The sequence below is a fragment of the Colobus angolensis genome, unplaced genomic scaffold (genome assembly GCF_000951035.1).
Source record: "Colobus angolensis palliatus isolate OR3802 unplaced genomic scaffold, Cang.pa_1.0 Scaffold212, whole genome shotgun sequence".
NCBI classification, from domain to species: Eukaryota; Metazoa; Chordata; class Mammalia; order Primates; family Cercopithecidae; genus Colobus; species Colobus angolensis.
The window spans coordinates 2664816-2686642 of record NW_012115289.1 but is presented as its reverse complement, the minus strand read 5'-3'; the positions used below and the strand labels follow the sequence as shown (position 1 = coordinate 2686642).

General features: G+C 37.5%; 1 pseudogene; it reads left to right on the top strand.

Annotated features, from left to right (window-relative positions):
* LOC105512463 overlaps positions 1-21570 on the top strand; it is a 40231-nt pseudogene extending 18661 nt beyond the window's left edge.
* The last annotated feature ends 257 nt before the right edge of the window (positions 21571-21827 follow it).

Here is a 21827-nt window from a genome sequence, read left to right as displayed (position 1 = left end):
AGTGCCTCATGAGTGGGGAGGTGGGAGCAGCAAATGGCACTATTCAATTAACTACTTAGGCCAGGTATTCACCTCAAAGTCCAGCTGTGATCATGGAAACACTGACACTATTAAGCTAACAGTTAAAACTAAAACTCCCAATCTGAGTCACTGAAAAACCCTAATGCAACTAACTGGACAACTTTAAGTGCCTAAAAACTAGATCACTATTTTTATTTGTATGGCCTTTAAAAAAGAATGCAATATTTTCTTTAATGTAAAGGGTTATTTAATAATGCAGACTATTTACGGGTCCTGCCCACACACGATGCATATGTACTTCCTGATATAAAACAATACAGCCAGGAAACCAAGCTGATCTGAACACTATTTAAGATGCAGGGTAAGGATGTAGCAAAGAAACTGCCCTGGGCTGGTGATAACTACTACGGTGACTCTGCTTCCTGCACATTAAAACCACCTGGAATTGTGGATGAATAAATATTGGCTATTTTAGGCTTTGAAAGTTAAGGATTCCAGAGATGGAATATGTTACGTTTTGCTAGGGTATTTTTCAGATGTGCAGTTGTGCAATTTAGCTCAGCACTTTGAATATGTGTTAATTTCTCATCGATTGAACACCTGCTATGTGCCAGGTCTGTTATAGGCATTGAAAATAGAAAGTCAAAGAGGAAAACTCTTCATGCCCTTGGGGAGCTCACAGTTTAATGGGAGGTTTAGAGATGAATACTGATCATTTTATTACAGGATTTCAAGTCACCTGAGAGGTAAGAGCTCGTAACACAGGAGCCTTAGCTTGAGAAGATCAGTAGGGAAGGCCTCTGGATTAGGTAACTAACTATACAGTAAGAATTCACCAGATATGATGTGGAGAAAGTGGAGGATATTCTTGGCTAAGAAAGGAGCACTGAGAGAGCCTGCAAATACTGTAGTTTAGTTAGACTGAGCAAGAGAATAATATGAAACGAGGCCAGGGAAACAGGCAGGAACCAGATCATGCTAAGGAGTTTGAATTTTATCCTAAGGCAATGGGCAGCCACCGAAGGATTCTAATGAAAAGTGACATGATCTGATGAGCAGTTTAGAAAATTCATTCCGGCAGCCTTAGGGAGGATAAATTGCAGGGCGATAATCTTGGAGGCAGAACAAGATAGTTAGGAGGTGGTAATAGTTAGAAGAAGAAACATAAAAAGGAATTAGGTCAGTTTGAGTTAGCTCAGCAACAACAGCACATACATGATTGTGTGAATAATCATGGAGCAAGAAGAACGTGTGCAAGGTGCAATAAGAACTTGCACACATTACATTAATGCACTTTTTAAAGAGATGTATTTGTACTAATAGACATAAGTTACTCATTTTCATGCATCTTTTAAACATACCCATGACCCCAATTGTTGCTGTAGAGACTTGATAATGAATTATTATTGCTGTTTCATAAGTTTCCATATAAATGACTCTGCCACAAAGACATATGCCCAAGAATGTTTACTGCAGCACTGCTAATGATAGCAAAGACAGGGAGTCAACCTAAATACCAATTAATGACACATTGGATAAAGAAAGTGTGGGACATATACACCATGGAATACCATGCAGCCATAAGAAAGAACAAGATCATGTCTTCTGTGGGAACATGGATGGAGCTGGAGGCTGTTATCCTCAGCAAACTCATACAGGAACAGAAAACCAAATACTGCATATTGTTACTTACAAGTGAGAGCTAAATGATGAGAACTTATGAACACAAAGAAGGAAACAACAGACACTGGAGGGTGGGAGGAGGGAGAGGGGCAGAAAAGGTAACTATTGGGTTCAAAGAAAACCCAACATTTATATCTGGGTTATAACTGGGCTATTGGCTTAATTCCTGGGTGATGGAGTAATCTGTTCAAAAAACCCCTATGACGTGAGTTTACCTATGTAACAAACCTGCACATGTACCCCCGAAACGAAAATAAAAGTTAAAAAAAATGAGTTTGGGAGACAGGAACTAGCGAGGGTCTTCCTTTACTGACTTGCCTACTCAGAACCTGGTTTATGAGGTAGGTAGGTAAACAGAGAAGAGTAAACCTCAAATCAATGCTTGCTCTTCCATTCAGATTTTATTTTTACCATCTTTACTTAGAACTATGCCAGCCAAGTGATTAAGTGCTACAAAAATGTCAGTGGCTACACAGACAGGTCATGAGTCATATTGGGATTAACTGGATTTATTCACAATTTAGAAAATATTGATGTGACTCTAAAAGTATTTTAGGGTTGGCAGGACTTTGGGGGATTCTCTTACTTATTAATGAGTTGATAAGGCTAGTAAAATTAGTGATGAAAAGCAATAAGATATCAATGCAAATATTGACTAAAATATTTCGATCACCAGATTCCAGAGTAACAAATATATATCTGTATAAAAAAACAGTCTAGGAAACCACTCTACTGTGTCACACAATTAATAATGAGCAAATAAACAAAATACTCTGAGCACTTTATCTGCGTCAGGCACTATGCAGTGTGTGTGTGTGTGTGTGTGTGTGTGTGTGTGTGTGTGTGTGTGTATAATTGATGCATATTTTCTCATTTAAGACATTTACCTTAAGGTAAGCAGCCTAAAAAAATTATGACCATGGTTCATGCAAGATGTTCTGACATCAAACACTAGGCTCTTTCCTCTAACCTGTTCATTTTACCTTGCCTGCTGTTTCTGATAGGCACCCAATTCTTTCTTTCAGGCTGTTGACTACCAAGCTGTTAGGCCAGGATTCAAACTCAGGTCTGCGGGCCTCCTGAACCCAAGATTTTGAGCATCACATTGGAGTATTCAAAAACATGCTAGAAAATGCTACTCAAAGTAGCCAGTCCATAACCTGTCACTGATCCCCAAGGAAATGAAAGAACTTGGTCCAGAATATAAATGAACACATTGGTTGCCTTACCGGAAAATGTATGCTATTTAAAAAGGAGTGTCAGTCTACTGGTATAGTTGGCCTAGATTCTGGTTAAGCTTCTCGATTATCTTGTTGCAATGTGTTAGCAAAGGATTCACAGACAGGAGGCACAGGTTCACGGACAGCATTTGACTAGCAACGCACCACTGTGTGGGTGCCAAATTCATCTGACTAGACTATCCCAAGGAAACTGCAAGCAAAATGATTCATAAGTCCATAAACGCATCATGGCTAACAAATGCTTCACTAAGGAATAAAGAAGTTTTCATAGGCATATTTGAAATTTTTGAATGAGCTATATAAATCTTTTAGAATTTTTCATCAAAAGTTGTGTTTCAAAATGAAGTTAACTTTATATTTAGAGCACTGAAGTAGAAGAGTTCTACAATTATACCTTAATTTTGATACTACACTTATAGAAGTTATGATGACTACATTGTTCAACGATTTGGGCATATGATTTATTTAGTTCATATTTAACCACTTTTTTACATATAACCTTAGAAAGCCTGAATAAAGTGCACCCTAGAAATTCTATAGAAATATATATATGTGTGTGTGTGTATATATATATAATCAAAATAATAGAAAAGAGGTGGAGACTCAAATGAACAACTACCCAATTCTTCATAACTAACATCTTTAATAAGATTTTCATAAATTTTTACAAAACTATTTTGAAAAGCATGATTTTTGTAATGCAATTTGGAGGTCAACAATGTTTTTATCAATGTGTTTGGTACAATGACATTTACCAACAATATATGGGGGACATTTTATTTCCAACATTGTTACATGTTTTACTTTTCTTCCTCTCTGTCCTTCTTTCTTTTCCTCTCTCTCTTTTTAAAAAACGTGGTCTACCCAAAGCAAAGTCCCATGCATTTATAAATTCTAAGAGGCAATACAACCATTATTTAATTTAATATTCATTGTTTAGCTGGAAGCAATTTCAAGCCCAGTTGAGGTAATAGTTTTTAATTCTGTGTATACACTTCACAGCACATTGAGACTTCTTATATAATTTTAAAAACTGCTGCATGCTGATGTCCATTGATGTCTTAGAATATAATTTTACAACTTTGAATGATACAAAGGCCTAGAGTCGCTATTTTTTTGCCTATTGCCTAGCGGAGGCTTGATTAGGAATGTGATGTGAATCTGTCTAACGGAGCCGGAACTCTCTGTAGAGCGTTAAGCTTTTAATCCAAAAATGTTTACTGAGCACCAATTATGCACAAGTAATTAGGAGAAGGCTTAGCCCTGTCTCTGAAAGGTACTAACAGATAAACAACATCATTCTTCCATTTAGGCCACAATTCCGTTCAGAAATTAAAGAGCAAAGGTTGTGAATGTCGCTTTTTCTTTCTTTCCTAAAAATCAATAGGTCATTACACTGACCCAAAACGCAAAATGAACTCACTCTGTGAGTTTGTCATTCACAGGACAGGACTTACATTTACATGCCCATTTAAACATGCCCTGCTACAGTCATTTCTGAACATGTAAGAAGCGCTTCCTTAGACATTCTGAAAAAATATTAACTCGAAAGGTTACAGAGTAAACAATTTTAAGTGTTCAAATAGTACTTTCAAAAAATGATAAATTATTTTAATTTCTCTTTCAGGTAATAACATTGAGATATTGAGGTTCACCGGGAAAAATATTTTTGTTGGCATTTGGCACCTGGAATGCTTGTAACATCACATCTTTCGTGGTAATACACCCTGTCTCATTGTCTATACAGATAGTGATGCACTTTGGTTAAGAATCTTAATAACAATCATCCTTTATATTTGTACAGTCTTTTTCAGTTCCAGTGCAGTTTAGATTTACTATCATATTAAATTCTTGCAATGACCCCGTGAGATGACTGTAGGATTATTATTCTCATTGTGCCATTGGGAAAACTGAAGCTCACAGAGTTCAAAGGTTATGAAGCATGGACTGGAAGCTGCCTGTCTGCGTTCAAATTCTGGCTCCACAGCTTGCCAAATATGTATGATTTGAAGTAAGTTACTTAACTTCTTTTGTATCAGTTTCCTCATCAGAAAATGAGGGTAATAACATCACCCGCCTTACTGGATTGTTACGACAACTTAGGTTAATATATGTTAAATACTCACAGCAGTACCTGGCATATGGTAAATGCTACATGCATTTCAGAAATTGAGCCCAGATTTCTGACTGCATGTCTAGTGTTCCTTTCATTACAATAGTGTTTCAATTATGTCTTGCTACACCACTTCATGTGGTGGTTGACAGGGTACTGAACTAGAGGAAAAAGTACTACTACAGAAGCATGTTCTGACGTTGTACCTTCTATATTTTCCTGAATTAAAAACAATTAGGTAGTAATAATGTTCATGTAAACAATTTATTTAGTAATCCTTCATATGTGCCAGGCTGGGTATCAAGTAAATAATGCATGCTTTACATGTATTATTGTATTCAATCCTCAAAGCAGACCTGTTTATCTCCACCTACAAATAAGGAACTGGAGTCACCAAGAGGTTAAGCTGGGCAGCGAGTCATAGCCTAGTGATAGGCATCAAAAGGGAGTTTCATGTCTGACTTAATATTGGTATCTGTGGAATGAAACAGGAATGTGCTTAATCATATCAAGCGATCTGATACTCAAACCTTTGTCTTCACCAGGGGTCACTGTCCTGGCAGTTACAGCATATTGCAAAACCGAAATCAAAGCTAAAGGCCTTAGGACTTTTAATCTAAGCAAATGCTGATTGTGTTTTAGTGGTGGATATCCAGTATAGTTTCCAACAATTGAAAATTGAAAGTAAAGGGAAAGTAAGCTAACAGACTCCTTAAAGTATCCACAGTCTTGGATAAAGCTTTTTTCTTCCAAATCTACAATTATTCTTTTAAGGATTCAATTTAATTTATTATTTAAATTATTTTTAACATATATTATTTTAAAACTAAATTACATACACATTTTTCCCTAATTCAAAGTTAAAACAAATCACTTTGTAATAACTATGTAGAATTACATGAAAACATCATGTCCATATTTTCAGTGCCTTAAGACACTTGGAGTCCTTGGAGAGTCTCATGTTCTCATTCTCATTTTATTGGATTAGATGTGCATGGCTTGGTGGCCTCAGAGGACAAGACAGGAGTAGCCCCAAAACACAATCATCAGAAAAAAAGAAAGTGGGAATTATTCTTTTAAGCAATCTAATCCAAAATACAGGTTCCATGTTGTTCTGGCTTCAGAGTGAAATTCTTGTTCTCATCTAATTTTAAAGCTATACAACAACAGGAATGCTGTTAAGAAAACTCTAAGCATGAACCAAACCCTAGTGACAATCCAGAACCTGTTTTTATAGATGTTTACCCCTAAAATAATGAAGTATAAAATATAAACTGATGAAATGGAATGCCCCATCAAATAATATGATGTGGGTTTTCATACATTTTATATCTCCTCACATGTCAAAAGGAGAAATATTTTGTCAACATACAAATTCTGAGTGGTCTAGAAGGCAAGCCTAGTCACAATAATCCTCCTGGGAAAATAAGAAAGGAAGAGTAAGTACTAACTTTAGTATTAATTAGTTTTTGTGACGCCATGGAACGTCCAACTTATGGTCTGATGGGGTAGAGCACTCTGTCTCTATGGCATTGCAAGAACTGCTTTTCCTTCCATTTCTGTTTCAAATCACGTTCTGGCTTAGCAAGGGCTAACGAGATGGAGGGAGCAGAATCTCTGTCTCTCCCTCTCAGACATTCTGATAAAGCCCTGCTCCTGTCAGTTGGAGATCAGGTGTGGAGTTTCTGTTGGGTAATAATTTCCAATTGTATTTATCTAGAGTTTAACAGCTATTGTTTTAAAGAAATAAAAATCACTGGTATATTTTAAAGCACTTTTAATTAGTAGCCATGTGATTATTTTCAATAGCTGATAAACCATTAGACTTTAAACATTAAACATCAAATCATTAAGAAATTCAATTGAAGTAATCAGAACTAATATTGATGAAGAGGAGTATGACTAGGATGGCATTCATCTTTCCCCCAATATCACACTGGGTAAATATCATAAGAGATGGATAAGGCCACACACGAACATTAACTTAGTCACTGTATCAGCATGCCATTTAAAGTGATTTTTAAGCTGACCATCACCTAGTTTGGGTAACTACATTTCTAGGTTCTACCTGGACCCCTCTGATGTGTGTGCCAAGATAGACAACATTTTCATAAGCACATTATAGACTCAAACAAATAGACGCGACAAAATGTGGAGAAGGACATTGTAAATTATTCTACATGGGACAGCTTCATGTCTAAATAATCGTTTTCCTCCTTCTTAGTATTTGTTGCTAATCATGAGACTAATTTTCCAATTCACCTACTGTGTCTTCTCACAATTACTGCTCAACGCATTTTTCAGATATTTTAAGATGTTATCAAAACCATGGAGAAAATCATACAAATGGGGTAATACACCTGAAAACAGGTACTTCCCTTTCCCCAATCGCACATTTGATCTCTTCTTTCCTGGCTGCTTGCAGATTGAGTTCATAGAAACATATGGTGATAAAGGAAGAAGGCTGATTTTTAAAGAAACGATTAGAACCCTTCCCACGCTTGGATGTCATCCTCCTCAAAGTAGATTAATGTTCTCTACTCCATTTCTGTTTTCTTCTCTCTGGTTTTACTGTATTTTTTCTTTTATTGAATTGGCAAAATCTGCAAAATTAAAAACTTGTCCTTTAAGGGTAAACATATACAGAGAGGCTTTTTCATCTGCTTAAGTTCTAAGTCAGCAGAATTCAATTTCCCTGGGCAAAACAGTTCCCTGACTATATCTTGTTAATTAATAAAGTGTTCCTTCCCTAAATTTGTTTCCATTCTTTTATCTCCTTTGGGTTTCTCTCAGGAAGAAGTACCCAATCAATCTCAGGATCAGTGGCTGGGGGTGCCGTGGCCTTTCACCTAATACTCTTTCCATATTTGTTGAACCCTCGTTTTGACAGGATGTTGGCTACCCAGTTCTCCTTTTGCATCTCTTTTCTCTCTTGTGCTAGGTCCGCATCCTCCAACCACAATGACCCCCATCAGTTTCAAAGATACCATGATCCTTTACCTTTCTGACATTATGATTTCCTCTGTTAAGTAAGTTTTTTTCTTTTGTAGCATCTTTTTCCAATTTAAAATTGTATATTTACTTTGTGATTATTTGCTTAATGTTCATTTCCCTCACCAGACTGAGCTCCATGAGGTGCGGGCTTGATCTATATCATAAATGTTTGTAATACCGTGCTTTGCATGGCCAGACACAGAATAGGCTCTTAGTATCCTGGGAATGAATACAAGCACGTCCAGAATTCTTTACCAATCATAACAAAGTGCCAATATCAAACAATTTACATTTACATAAAACAATCAGATTGTTTTCATCTTCTATCGGTAATATTTCAGAATGGGAGTCTCTGATTAAATTTCAGGAGATTTCCCTAGGTTTATCAGTGAGCTCTGCCAAAATTGTCACAACAACTACATTTGTAATTTATAATTCTCATCGGAAGCACACAGACAAGAAAAAGAGCCTGAAACAGAGAATATAGTTTATGTTGTATCTATGCATTCTATTTCAGAGAGTAATGCTTTCCCTGCCTTAGAATCTGAAGGTTCATTCATTTATCCAATAAATAATTATTGAGTGACTTTTATATGCCCAACATTGCCCAAGGCCCCGATGATCAGGCAGTGAATCAGGCATGGCCAAAAGTCTTCTACTGTACAACTAAATACAAGTCATTCCCCAAGCTACCCTCTCCACCCTTACCCACCAGCACAGGCAATCAGTCCATTTATCTCATCATTCACTCTGGATCTTTCAATGAAGTGGAAGAGAAGAAACACTGCTTATGGAAAAAGTAAATAATTTTGAAATTTTGAGAGTTATATGGAATATAGAAAAATATAGATGTCACCAGGAATTCGGGTTGGAAATAACAGGCTAGTAGATTTAAAAAAAAAAATTCCTTAGATATTAAAATGACAACAAACATATCCTGGAACAGTGGTTCTTAACTGGGGATTACTGTTTGGGATATATCATAATCACCCGGACTGTTCTCTTCCCCCCCTCCCAAATGCAGCCCCACGTGGTCACACACAGACTCCACTTTAGAGTGTATTGCCCTACACAATAATGTATTTTGGGTGACAACCTCTTCACTTACTAAACACATGATCAGAACTTCTGTTCTCCACTATTATGCTGAGAATAAATTATGAAGCTGTTGATTCTTTATCACATATCTACCTTACTTTATCACTTTTTGCAATTCTAGATTGTGTGGCCATTATCCTGTGGGGAGAGATGAGAACATGTTTCATACACAATGCAGTCAGTTAATAAGTCTTTTTTATAAACCTCTTTGTCATATTTAAAGAGGAGAATGTTCAAGAAGTAAATGTTTTTCCAGTTACGTGAACAGAGCAGTTAATTCATTTCACTTTCTTTCCAAGGTGAAATTAGTGAACCATCATCTCTTTTTCACCAGGAATTTACCTTGGTTATTGTTTTCACCTTTATTTTTGGCTTCTTAATAGTGTGATCTGTTACCATGAATTTGAATATATCAAAACATTGGTTAAAATAAAAGAAGAAAATATTCTGATTAAATTGACTGATCTTACTCTCATTAAACTCTAGTGAGGGAAGAATTGCTCATGAGTTTTTGGCTGGTGTTATTTTTACTGAATACATTGGCCCTCTAAGTTGGCAGCACTAATTAGACGCAATAAAACAGGTGTTTTCTACTAACCAAACAACAAGTAATTAAAATTTTTGTATGGTAGATTAAAAGTGTGACAACATGTTAAGAAGATTAAAATACTCAAATAAAATTGAAATAAACCAGTGGAACTATGGCTCATTTTTTATAGAAATCTTATAGTTTGTTCTATTTTACATATTGGTCATCTGCAAAATTAATACCATAAGATCAATTTCTATATTAACTAAAATAATAGGTCTTATCCTCTGTAAAATGCATCTTAATATGCATAAAATCTCAACATTTTTAGTGATATTTGACAATTTAAAATATATTAACTACCAAGTTTAAAAGAAATTCAAGCTATTGAGACACTGAATATGCTTATCAAAATACCCATGCTGCTTAGCTCTGCCTCCCACATATTCTGCTGTTCCTCTAGGGAGTGGCCCAATCACTTTCATATCACCACCAATTTTCTACGTAAGTCCTATTAAGAATCTAAAATTTCAGGAGCGGTGGCTCATGCCTGTAATCAGGGCAGAGGTGCACAGATCACTTGAGGTCAGAAGCTTGAAACCAGCCTGGCCAACATGGTGAAACCCTGTCTCTACTAAAAAAAAAAAAAAAAAAAACACAAACCTAAAATTGTTATTTTTAAAATCACAACTTTCTTTCCTATTTCCTCCAATTCCTCGAGAAATTTGTTCATTGTCTACTGGTCCTGGTTATGTCATTCTCAGTTTTGCCTCTGCTCTCTGCCTGGAATGTTCCATAACTGCTTTTCAAGTAAGATACTTCTGGGTGGGAGAGCACTGAGCCATTTTCTTTGTGACTCTAAAATTCATAAAACTTCATCCGTCTTTAGAAGAGTAATGAATTCTGCCTAAGTGAGAGTGCTCCTTAACTCAGTAACTTCAACTGAAGGCTACATTTATTTTCTTCTACATAAGTTTTGTTTGTCAAAGTATATTTGTTCAGACAATTAAACATCTTTTTATTTACTCTAATTAAGTACATTGTTATTATTTATTCCATTTCCAGGAATTTAAAAAATATTTTAGTGATTAAGTACTCCTATTGAAAATAGTTAAAGAATATTTTAGATAAATGTGGGCACAGGTACAATTTATTTTCTAAGATCTTTAGGAAGCAAGGACTAATAGCCGGATACTAGCAAATGTCATTCCTGTCACTGAGGCTTTCAGAGCAAAAGTCACACCTACTTTTGCTTTTTAACATACTGTACTTAAATTCCATCTTGCTATTAGAATAGGCAGGTCAATGGTCCTGCTGCAACAGCCAGAAAAAGCTGGATACATTATAAATATAGTATTTTGAAAGTAATTGAGTGATGTGGAAGCAGTGAAGACTAAATGAACTAAAATTCAAGAGAGAGGAGAACCTTTTTAAGGAAAGCTGATCATCGAGTGTCTCCCAGAAGGTTTTGCCTATTTTGTCCTTAGGCTAATGATCAGATATGGCCCAGCCAGAGAACCTCTGCTGTGGGGATAGCAAAACCAGCAAAGCTTTTAGTGCTGGGCTAGCGTGAAGCAATGGAAGCTCTAGAGCGCTTCCAGTTTTCTCCATGGGACATTTGCTGAATCCTGAGGTTGCGCGAAAAGATGGGAGGCCAGGACACAAACTTCTGAAAAACAGAACACAACTCCCAAAGTCGGTAGCGCTTAGAAAATCTATGATCAGTCTTCTCTTCAAGACATTTAACAAATATTTAAAGCCACGTGGCGCAGGAGCTAAGCAAAATAATCTCTGAAGGGCATGAACAAAGCTTCTGTAGCCTTTCAGGACTGAGGAGACAAAGACCCATCAGACTTTCACATAGAAGTTCAGGAGGGACATGCCCTAAGAACAGGGTAGATTGGAAGTTGGCTGAGTCTTAATAAAACTACAGCCCAACTGGAATCACACTCAGTCTCTGATAGAATTGAGGAGTTAATCCTTTCTCCTCCTCACCTTAAATGACTCTCAGAAGGAAGAGAGGATCTTTTCAAGTGGAAGATAAGATTATCTAGGGCCACTGATATTTGTTTAAATACAATATGCAGAGAGAAAACTAAAATTATGAGATATTCCTAGAAGTAAAACCATATGACCGTTAATAAACAGGTAGCAAAAGACAGTAAAAGCAGACAGACAGATGATCTAGCTATTGGAGTTAGCAAACGAGGACTTTTTAAAACTGCTTAATAAGTCCAAGGAGAAAGAAGAAAAGATAGATATAAGAAGGTAAAAGTTAGACAGATTCTCCAGAGTTCATCTCTGTTGGCTTGAGTCTTTAAATCTTCTGTTTTCTGGTATAGCCCTATTGGGTTTTGATAATATGCTAGGATTCACCTTCCATTTTAATTTCTTTCCGTGGTCTTGGGCATGTGTGAGTTCAAACCTTTGTTAAACTAGAAATGTGATTCCCCATTGTGTCATGTTTTGTGACATGAGTATGCAATTAATCCTGTGTACAATTGTGTGACAGATTTTTTCCTCTTAAAACAAAAGATTTTAAGCACTAATGTTACTGAGGTTGATAGTTAAGTCAGTGACATATGGGGAAGGCTGGGGAGGCTCTGACCCAGAGGAGTACTTTATCGCTGACATCTTTTTGATTTGCCACTGTGCCATGGAAATAAAAAGTTGACAGCATTTCAGTGGGTTTATCATTGTTTTTACATTCTCTTCAGGCAATGCACACCTTACTGCCCACACCCATGTTGGACAGGGCCATCACCTCCTCCTGCTCTTCGCTCAGCCTCCATAGAGCCTCTTGAAATTGTCCATTTAGTCTTATAATTAGAAAAGTCTCCCAAGTCTCCAATTATTTCCACAAATAACCGGACTCCTTTAAAAAGATTCAACTTGCAAGACTAGAAAACCTTTACAAAGCAAGAAAGAAAATCTCTAAGATGTCAAGTTATTAGGCAGGCTCAGGAAAGAAAGGGAGCCACCACTGATCTCTTTTTCCATGCGGAGAAAGTTGAAGGGGAAAGTTCATTCACAGTTGGTGACACACTGTCAACTGAAGTTAGAGCCGAAATAGTTATAGTGTCCAGTGGATATATGTTTAAAGGACATCTTTTAACAAAGATGATATCTCTCCAGGACATTCTTGAGCAAAGCACAATGATCAAAAAACCAATTATCTAGCAACCTTTCATATCCAGAAAATAATCCAAAATGTTAAAAATCTATGAGTAACCGAAATGAGAATCAGCAAATCTGTATATAAAGCTGTGTTGGTCTTTAAGATTGTTCACAAATCTTCTAGCCCTCTTACTTCCTAGAATGTGGTAGGACTTCAACACCCACCCTCTTTGAATTTGAGCGCAATCATGTGACTTGCTTTAGCCAGTGAATTGTGAGAGTTCTATGAATATATCAAGAAAAGATATGTGAAGACAAGGCTTTCATAAGTCTTGAGACTTCAATGACTACCATAAATGGAGTATCTCTGCTCCTGTTCATTGGACATATAGCATGAGTAAGAAATACCTTTGTTGTCTTAAGTCTTTGAAGATTGAGAGATAATTAATTACTGCAGCATAACCTATTTTACACTGACTGACTAAACAGTCTTCACAAACGTGGCCATAAATGGTCACAGCCAGAGAAGAAATGTGAACTATAACTTCTTCCCATCAAAGAGAAGACTTTTAAGTTGCATTTATCTAGAAAGCTATTCTCCCACCCAAAACCAAAATTTTCAGGGTGCTCATAGAAACAGAGAATATCCAGGGTCACACAAGTTGAATGAAACCATTCCCTGGATAACATCAGTTTGCAGTTGGAAGAAAGTACATTATAAGGTGGAGAGACCTTAAATTTTGGCATGCAGCAAATCTGGACATTTTCTAGATCTTAGAAATGCAGATAACAACAAATACAAAATTATAATAATTCTTACCTTCAAACAATTGCAAGTTCAGCATCCCTGGTGGAAGCAACATGGGCCTGGTTAGAGGAAGTGGCTGTTCCAAAAGTAGTAGGGCAGACAAAGCCAAATCTGGATGAGAGGTGAAGAAGGAACTCCAGCGCAAGCCACACATGACTTTAGCTTCAAATAAAATCAAAAAACAATTAAAGAATCATGCTACATTGTATTTATAAATTATATAGGTTTCACGACTCAGTTGACTGTGTATTTTTCTCATTCCATAGTGTAGATTCAGACACTTCTAATTCTTTTACTATGTTTATAAAATCTCACAAGTTTTTTCTAATCCCAGGTAATATTATTGTTCAGTGTAGCTACCTTCATCAGTTGACTTAGGTAGATCTAGACAATTTGCTGCAGCTTCTATATCATTCTTGCTGCTTCGTCTTGCACTTTTATGTTATAGGAATGGGTTATTTCCTTTAACCTCATGAACGAAACTCTGCTACCTTCAAACTTTTCTTTTGCAGCTTCCTGATTGAAGCCTTCATGGATGAAAGAGGGTTAGAGCTTTGCTCTAGATTAGGCTTGGGCTTAAAGAAATACTGGGGTTGGCTTAATCCTCTATCTACTAAAACTTTCTCCATATCAGCAATGATTCTGTCTTGCTTTCTTCGTGTCATGTGTCCACTGGAGTAGCATTTTAAATTTCCTTCAAAGATTTTTCCTTTGCTTTCACAACTTGGCTGTTCGACACAAAAGATCTAGCTTTCAACCTATCTTGGCTTCAACATGACTTTCTCACTAAACTTAATCACTTCAAGTTGTTGATTTGTGACCCTTCCTTTCATTTGAACACTGAGAGGCCATTGTAACATTATTAATTAGCTTAATTTCAGTATTGCTGTGTATCAGGGAATAGGGAGGCTGGAGAAGAGGGAGGCTGGAGGAGAGGGAGAGAGACGGGGGAATGGCTGATCAGTGGAGCTGTCAGAACACATACAACATATATCAATTAAATTCTCCATCATGTATGGGCACAGTTTGTGGTGCCCCAAAACATAATAGTAACATCCAAGATCACTGATCACAGACCACCATAAGACATATTATAATAAAGAAGACATTTGAAATATTTATAGGATTACAGAAATGTGACACAAAGACACAACATGAGCACATGCTATTGGAAAAATAATGCTGATAGACTTGCCTGATGCAGGGTTGCCACAGACCCTCAACTTGTAAAAATAGAGTATCTGTGAAGCACAATAAAGTGAAGCACAACAAAATGAATATGCCTGTATTTAAGGAACAAGAAAACCTAGCTAACCTTGAAACCACCCTGCCTCGTTTTCCAGTCTTAAGTCACCTACCTCCCTTCACAAAACACGACTTGACTCTGATGATAAAGAACCAAATTATGCCATGCTGAAAAAGACCATGTGGCTATAATCACATTGGAATAACTCAACTGGGAAGAGGAGGGAAAAGCATATAATAGAAGGTATCATAGCGAACAAGCAAATTGCAAATGTGTTTAAAGATGATAAGATGAGTCAATGATTTTCAAACAAGAACACCACACATGAGATGTTCAATATGTTGCTATCATTGAAACATAGGGAAAAAAAATGAAGAAAAATCCTGAACTGTTACTTTTACCTATATTATTAACCACACTAAACTATTCAGGTCACCAAACTTTTGAATTCAGGCATACCCATTGTCTCAAGGTTAGATTTAGAATAAAATGTGTTGCTAAAAGTATAGAAACACTCCAGACTGTTGGTGTTTTCCCCTTTAAGCATCACAACTTTTATTGTTATTACTATTTTGGGGTAAACTGTTTCCAAAACGTGCAATACAAAGAGGATAGAAAATAGAGTCTCATGTTTTCTAGATGAAACTGCCATATTTGTGAACATGTATGACTCTTCAGTACTGGCAGACAGTGACACCTTGATGAGCTATTGGGGTATGGAAGGCCACTTACCCCTCTCTGAAATGTGCCAGAGTAGAGTGTTTTAAAGTTATTAGATCTGCTTTTTAAATTTCTTCTTCTCCTCCTATGCTATCATGCCATGCCATATTCTTATGGCTATTGTCAGTAGCTGCATCTAGTGACCCAAATCTCTACCTTATCCCCAAGCTACTTACCACTACTTCTTGAAAAGCTTTGGTGCATAAATAACAGCCAACATGGCCAGATAAGAATAACGTTTATAAAGACAACATCCTAAGAATGTGGTTCCTAACCTTTGGAAATTATGGAAACATGGAAGAATCTAAAATAAAGTTGCAAACACTCTTCCCATATTCATGTCTGCATATAATTTGGTGGCAGGGCTTGTGAAACTCATTTGTAGATGTTGGAGCACACAAATAATGATCTAGAAGTATGGGAATTATTCTAAGTGCTTTCCTGAGTGCTTTTCTGACCCAAGGAGTACGCCTACTTACTGTATCCTCTGGGCACCAAAATATTTCCTCTAATGATTGGTGTGAACATTCCAATGCAGCTGCTTGTAATGGCAGCAATCAATAAATATTTGTTAAATATTCATCAATAATATTGATGGATTTTCAACGTGGAGAAAACAGCCTTCTATTGGAAGAAACATCTACAACTTTCCTAGCTGGGGAAGTCAATGCCTAGCTTCAAAGTTGCAAAGGAGAGGCTGACTTTCTTTCAGGAACTACGATGCCTACCTTCAAAGCTGCAAAGAAAAGGTTGGCTCTCTTACCAGGAACTAACACAGGTGGTGACTTTCAGTCAATGCTTATTTACCATTCCCAAAATTCTAGGGCCCTTCAGAATTATGCAAGATCTTCTATGCCTGTGCTCTATAAGTGGAAACACAAAGTCTGGATGAAAGCACATCTGTTTGCAGTACAGCTTACAGAATATTTTTAGCACACTGTTGAGACCCGCTTCTTAGAAAAAAAATTCCTTTCAAAACATTACTGCTTATTGACAATGCACCCGGTTACCCATGAGCTCTGATGGAGATATGCAAGGAGATTAATGTTGTTTTCATGCCTGCTAACACAATGTCCATTTGGCAGCCCATGAATCAAGGAGTAATTTTGAATTTCAAGTCTTATTATTTAAGAAGTACATTTTATAAACATATAACTGCCATAGATAGTGGCTCCTTTGATGGATCTGAGCAAAGTAAGTTGAAAACCTCCTGGAAAAGAGTCATCATTCTAGATGCTATTAAGAACATTCATAATTCATGGAAAGAGGTCAAAATATCAACATTAACAGGAGCTTGTAAGAAATTGATTTGAACGTTCATGAATGACTTTGAGGGATTCAAGACGTCAGTGAAGGAATAACTGTAGATGTGGCAGAAATAGCAAAAGAACTAGAATTAGAAGTGGAATTTGAAGAAGTGACTGAATTGCTGCTATCTCATAATTAAACTTTAACAGATGTGGAGATGCTTCTTACGGGTGAGCAAAGAAAGTGATTTATTGAGATAGAATTTATTCCTGGTGAAGATGCCATGAACACGGTTGAAATGATAATGAAGGATTTAGAATATTACATAAACTTAGTTGATAAAGCAGCAGCAGGGTTTGAGAGAATAGACTTCAATTTGAAAGACATTCTACTGTGGGTAAAATGCAACCAAATAGCATCACATGCTACAGAAAAGTATTTCATGAAAGAAAGAGCCAGTTGATGTGGCAAACTTCATTACTGTCTTATTTTAAGAGATTGTCACAGCCACCCCAACCTTCAGCAACCCCCACCCTGATTTGTCAACAGTCATCGCTGTCGAGACCAGACTCTCCACCAGCAAAAACATTATGACTCACTGAAGCTTCAGATGATCATTAACATTTTTTAGCAATAAAGTATTTTTAAATTAAGGTATGTACGTTGTTTTTCAGACATCATGTTATTGCACATTATTAGACCATAGTACAGTGTAAACATAACTTTTGTATGCACTGGGAAACAAAAAAAAAATGTGTGGCTAGCTTCATTGCAATATTTCCTTTATTGTGGTGGTCTAGAACCAAATGGCAATGTCTCTGAGGTAGTTGCTATCTCCAGTCTCCACTAAGAAGATACCTAATACACAGAAATAACAAACAGAATGTGTAGATTCTATTCCTGAAATTTACTGTCTAGGGCAAGTCACAGCTTCTGCATTGTGATTGAATATTTTATAAAGTAGAATTATATAATTGCAATTCCCCTCCTGTCACCAGGGACGTGGTAAAGATGAATGAGGTGATTCATGCAGAATGTGCTGAGGCCCTTGAAAGGTGCTTTGTCAATCGGGAGTGATTTTTTTCTTGTTGTTGTTGTTGTCATCTTCCATGCCCTCGCCCATTAGCAGTCATTACTGTGCTCTGATGGACTGACATAGCAGCAAAGCTGAGACAGCCAGTGAGGTTTAGAAAAGAAGCCAAGAAGCGGCAGGATTAGATGGACCAATGTAGCATGCAGAAATCAGAAACTGAGAGCTTCTTCCTCAGGACCTCAGCCAATTGTGTGCCAGCCTTAAAAGGCAATATTAAAGCCAAATTTAGCATTGCCTTCCCTTCATCTGCCTCTTCACCACTCCCATCCCTAGTGTCTCGGGAAGTGTCTTTACCTTTCGCCTTCTTTACCTTTCAGGACAAGGGACAGCAATGAGAAGCCATGGGTGAATTCAGAGAGAAGGATATTTAAAGAGTTTAAGGCCACATCCACATACAGAGTGGGCACAGTGTTAGCCAGCATTCATTAGCCCACCCGCGGGAGTCAGCAGCTTCCTCTGTTAGGATGTGAAGTGAAGAAACACGGATGTTATGGATGACGATCATGAACCACTTCCCCTGCCATCCTGCGAGAGCAGTCATTTTGTATCTGATGGACTCACGCATTAGGATGTGGGAATAGGAACACCAAGATGGAATGAGAAGTCTGGAAAGTCAGTCAGTGCAGTAGGCAATGCAGAAGACTCCCAGCAGTCATCAAATCAAGGAGAGGGCTGGGCCCTTAGAGGACCTGCGTGAGAATCCCAGGGAAACCAGAGTTTGGGGAACTCTAGTGTAGGCTATTCTCTTCAGATGGTGCTATTTTGTTTACTCCCAGAGAAGAAGCAGTGCTTTCCAGTAATCCTTCAATGCCTTTGAGGCTAGGAGAAGTTAAAAATATAATTGATTAGTTAGAACACCCGGGTTTTGGTACAGTAAACTCATGAAGATGTACTTGTACATTTGGAGTACATATGTACTCCTACATACGCTGAGCATCAGAATAGGGCAGTTACTCTCTGAGCTAGACTTTGGATATGTAGCTCTAAACAGATGTGTTCCCTGAAGACAACATGAAGCAAGTCATTAAAAGTACACAGGTGTAATTGAAGGAAAATACAGGCCACTGCATGGGCATATAACAGGTGGGAAGAAATATACTTGGAGAAGAAAAATAAAGTCTCCAATTCTTGCATACCTAGGGAGACCAGAAGTGTGAGACTTTACCAGAAAACCATAGTAACAGATTTGTACTTCAAAACAAATTTGCAAACAATTTCTGATAAATCTCTGCCAAAGTAGCGTTGAGCATTTCTGTTCAAACACTGGGAATGTGTCGGTGACTGGGTACTGCATCATTCATTGCAATTGTGCATAGCAGAATTTTGCATATATGTGACCTACAGGGCGGAGATTTCCGTCATTACACAGTGGGCACCTACTACACATGTGGTATCTTGCTATCTCTCATTCCAACTCTATGAAATATTGATTACTATCCATTAATGGATGAGGAAATCAAAGCTCAAACAATTTAAATGACATACTTAACATCCCATGTGAACATGTAGAAGAGCCAGTTTAGAAACCAACATCTCCCATCTTGAAGTTGGCATGCTACACAGGAGCCACTTCCATTCAGTACTCTTTAAAAGATGCAATATACTGTCATGTTTGGCAGACACAGGGAGAAGAACAAAAAGCAGCATTAAAAATTCATGCATATCAGAATTTCAAATTTTGGAGTCATGGTATTCAGGGCATTTCCTCCAACCATGGAAAACAAAACAAAACAAAACAAAAAGAAGAGAGAGAAAGGACAAGTTAGTATGGGGATCCTACCTCCCCATCTACTTAACAGATCATTAAGTAAATACAACTGAAAATGTGACAGATTTTCAGTTTTAGATGTTCTTGGAAACAACCTAAGTTGCTTCACATTCGAGCCCTCCTGCTCTCCCCCGTGTGTTGACTGTTGTGCCACAATTATCTCTCCACAGGTGCTGTTAGTTCACATGAGGTATATATGTAGCCAGGGGGTGGGGAAGAAAATACAGCTGCATCTGTGAAATACTCCATTGTCAGTAAGGGGGGGTGCTGGGATTAAATATGAGAAGGCTATAAAAGTTAGAATGATGATCTACTACTACTCATTATTTTATAGTCGTATTTCTCATAAAGCTAAATGAAAAATGTAAAGCTTTTTTCTTTTTTAGGTGAGAAAATGGAAGTTCAAAACTGACAATCTTGGCCAGGCAAGGCAGCTCATGGCTGTAATCCCAGCACTTTGAGAGGCCAAAGTGGGAGGATTGCTTGAGTCCAGGAGTTGGAGACCAGCCTGGGCAACATGGTGAAACCTCATCCCTACCAACAACAACAACAAAAAAAATGCAAAAGTTAGTGAGGCATGGTGGTCCATGCCTATAGTGCCAGCTACTCAGGAGGCTTTGCTATCACTTGAGCCCAAGAGGCAGAGTTCCAATGAGCTGAGATGGCACCACAGCACTTCAGCCTAGGCAACAGAGTGAGACCCTGTCTCAAAAACAAAACAAAACAAAACAAAACCCTGATCATCCTGACTTGCAAATTCATACAGAAACTAAGTTTCCAGTTAAAAGTTCCTTCCAAAATGGTAGCAAGTTTTCAGCAAAGGGAGAGAAAGTGTAATTTCAAGCATGAAATCAACATACATTTATTGAGGACTAAACTTATGTTAGATGCTGTAGTGGATTGAATGGTGATCCCTAAAAGATATTTCCATGTTTTAACCCCTGGAACCTGTGAATGTGATTTTATTTGCAAAATGGAATTTTGCAGATATAATTAATTATTTTGAGGTGAAATCATCCTGGATTACCAAGGTAGACCCTAAACATAATGACTAGTATCCTTACAAGAGACTGACAGGAAATGACAGAGGTATAAAGGAGAAGGCCATGTGAAGACACAGAGATTGGAGTTACAGACCTACAAGCCAAGGAAGCTAGAATGGCAAAGAAAATTCTTTCCTAAAGCCTTCGGATGGAACACAGCCCTGCCAGTACCTTGATTTCAGACTTCTAGGCTCCAGTACTGTTGTTTTAAGTCACCCAGTTTGCGGTAGTTTGTTACAGAAGCCCTGGAAAACTAACATACGTGCTAGGAATAAAGAGATCCACAAATTCTGATTTTTAGCCTTGATGCCAAGGATCACAGTCTAGTTGGAGAGCTGGTGAACAAGCATATGGAAGGTGCTTATTCCTGCTTCTGCAAGTCACTGTAGGTCAGCAGAGCTAGCCGGAAGCCAAGGTAAATGTGAAGTGGGAAAGAGTGAAGACTAATAGGACCTACAAAAGCAAACTGAAATCTACATTCAGCTCTCGCTGACCTGAGTTTCAACAATGCATGTGGTGGATCCACAGAAGTTGACACCTTTGGGAATTGCCAGACAAAATAAGCACACCTGATTTAATTTCAATTTAAGATAAACAACAACTAATTTTAGTATAATTATGTCCCAGATATTGCCTGGACACACACTAAAAAATTATTTATTGTTTATCTTAAATTTGATTTTCTTGGGCTTCCTGTACTTTTATTTGAAAAATGTGTCTTCTTTAACTTTTCCACATAGTGGCTTGGGACTCAGAGATGCTGCAGAAGATCAGTCAGCAGAGGCTGCCCCTGTCCCAAGACAGTCAGTGGTCAGCAGATCAGCAGCAGCACCTGGTACCCTGCATAGACCTTCCGGTTCCAATGGCAGCTGCTTCACTTTTGCCTTCCTCCTTCCAAATCTCCCGCTCATTTATCTTGTGGCTGACCCTTACCCAGAACCATAGAGAAAGGGAAACTATAAAAAAGAGCTTAGGTAAGTTGATGTAATAAAATAGCTATAATATTATTAAATAGATATTCAAACCCTACCAACAAAAATGTGTATCTTTCTATCTCCAAGAAAATAACTTAGAATGGATAATAAATAAATTCTGCTCCAATAAA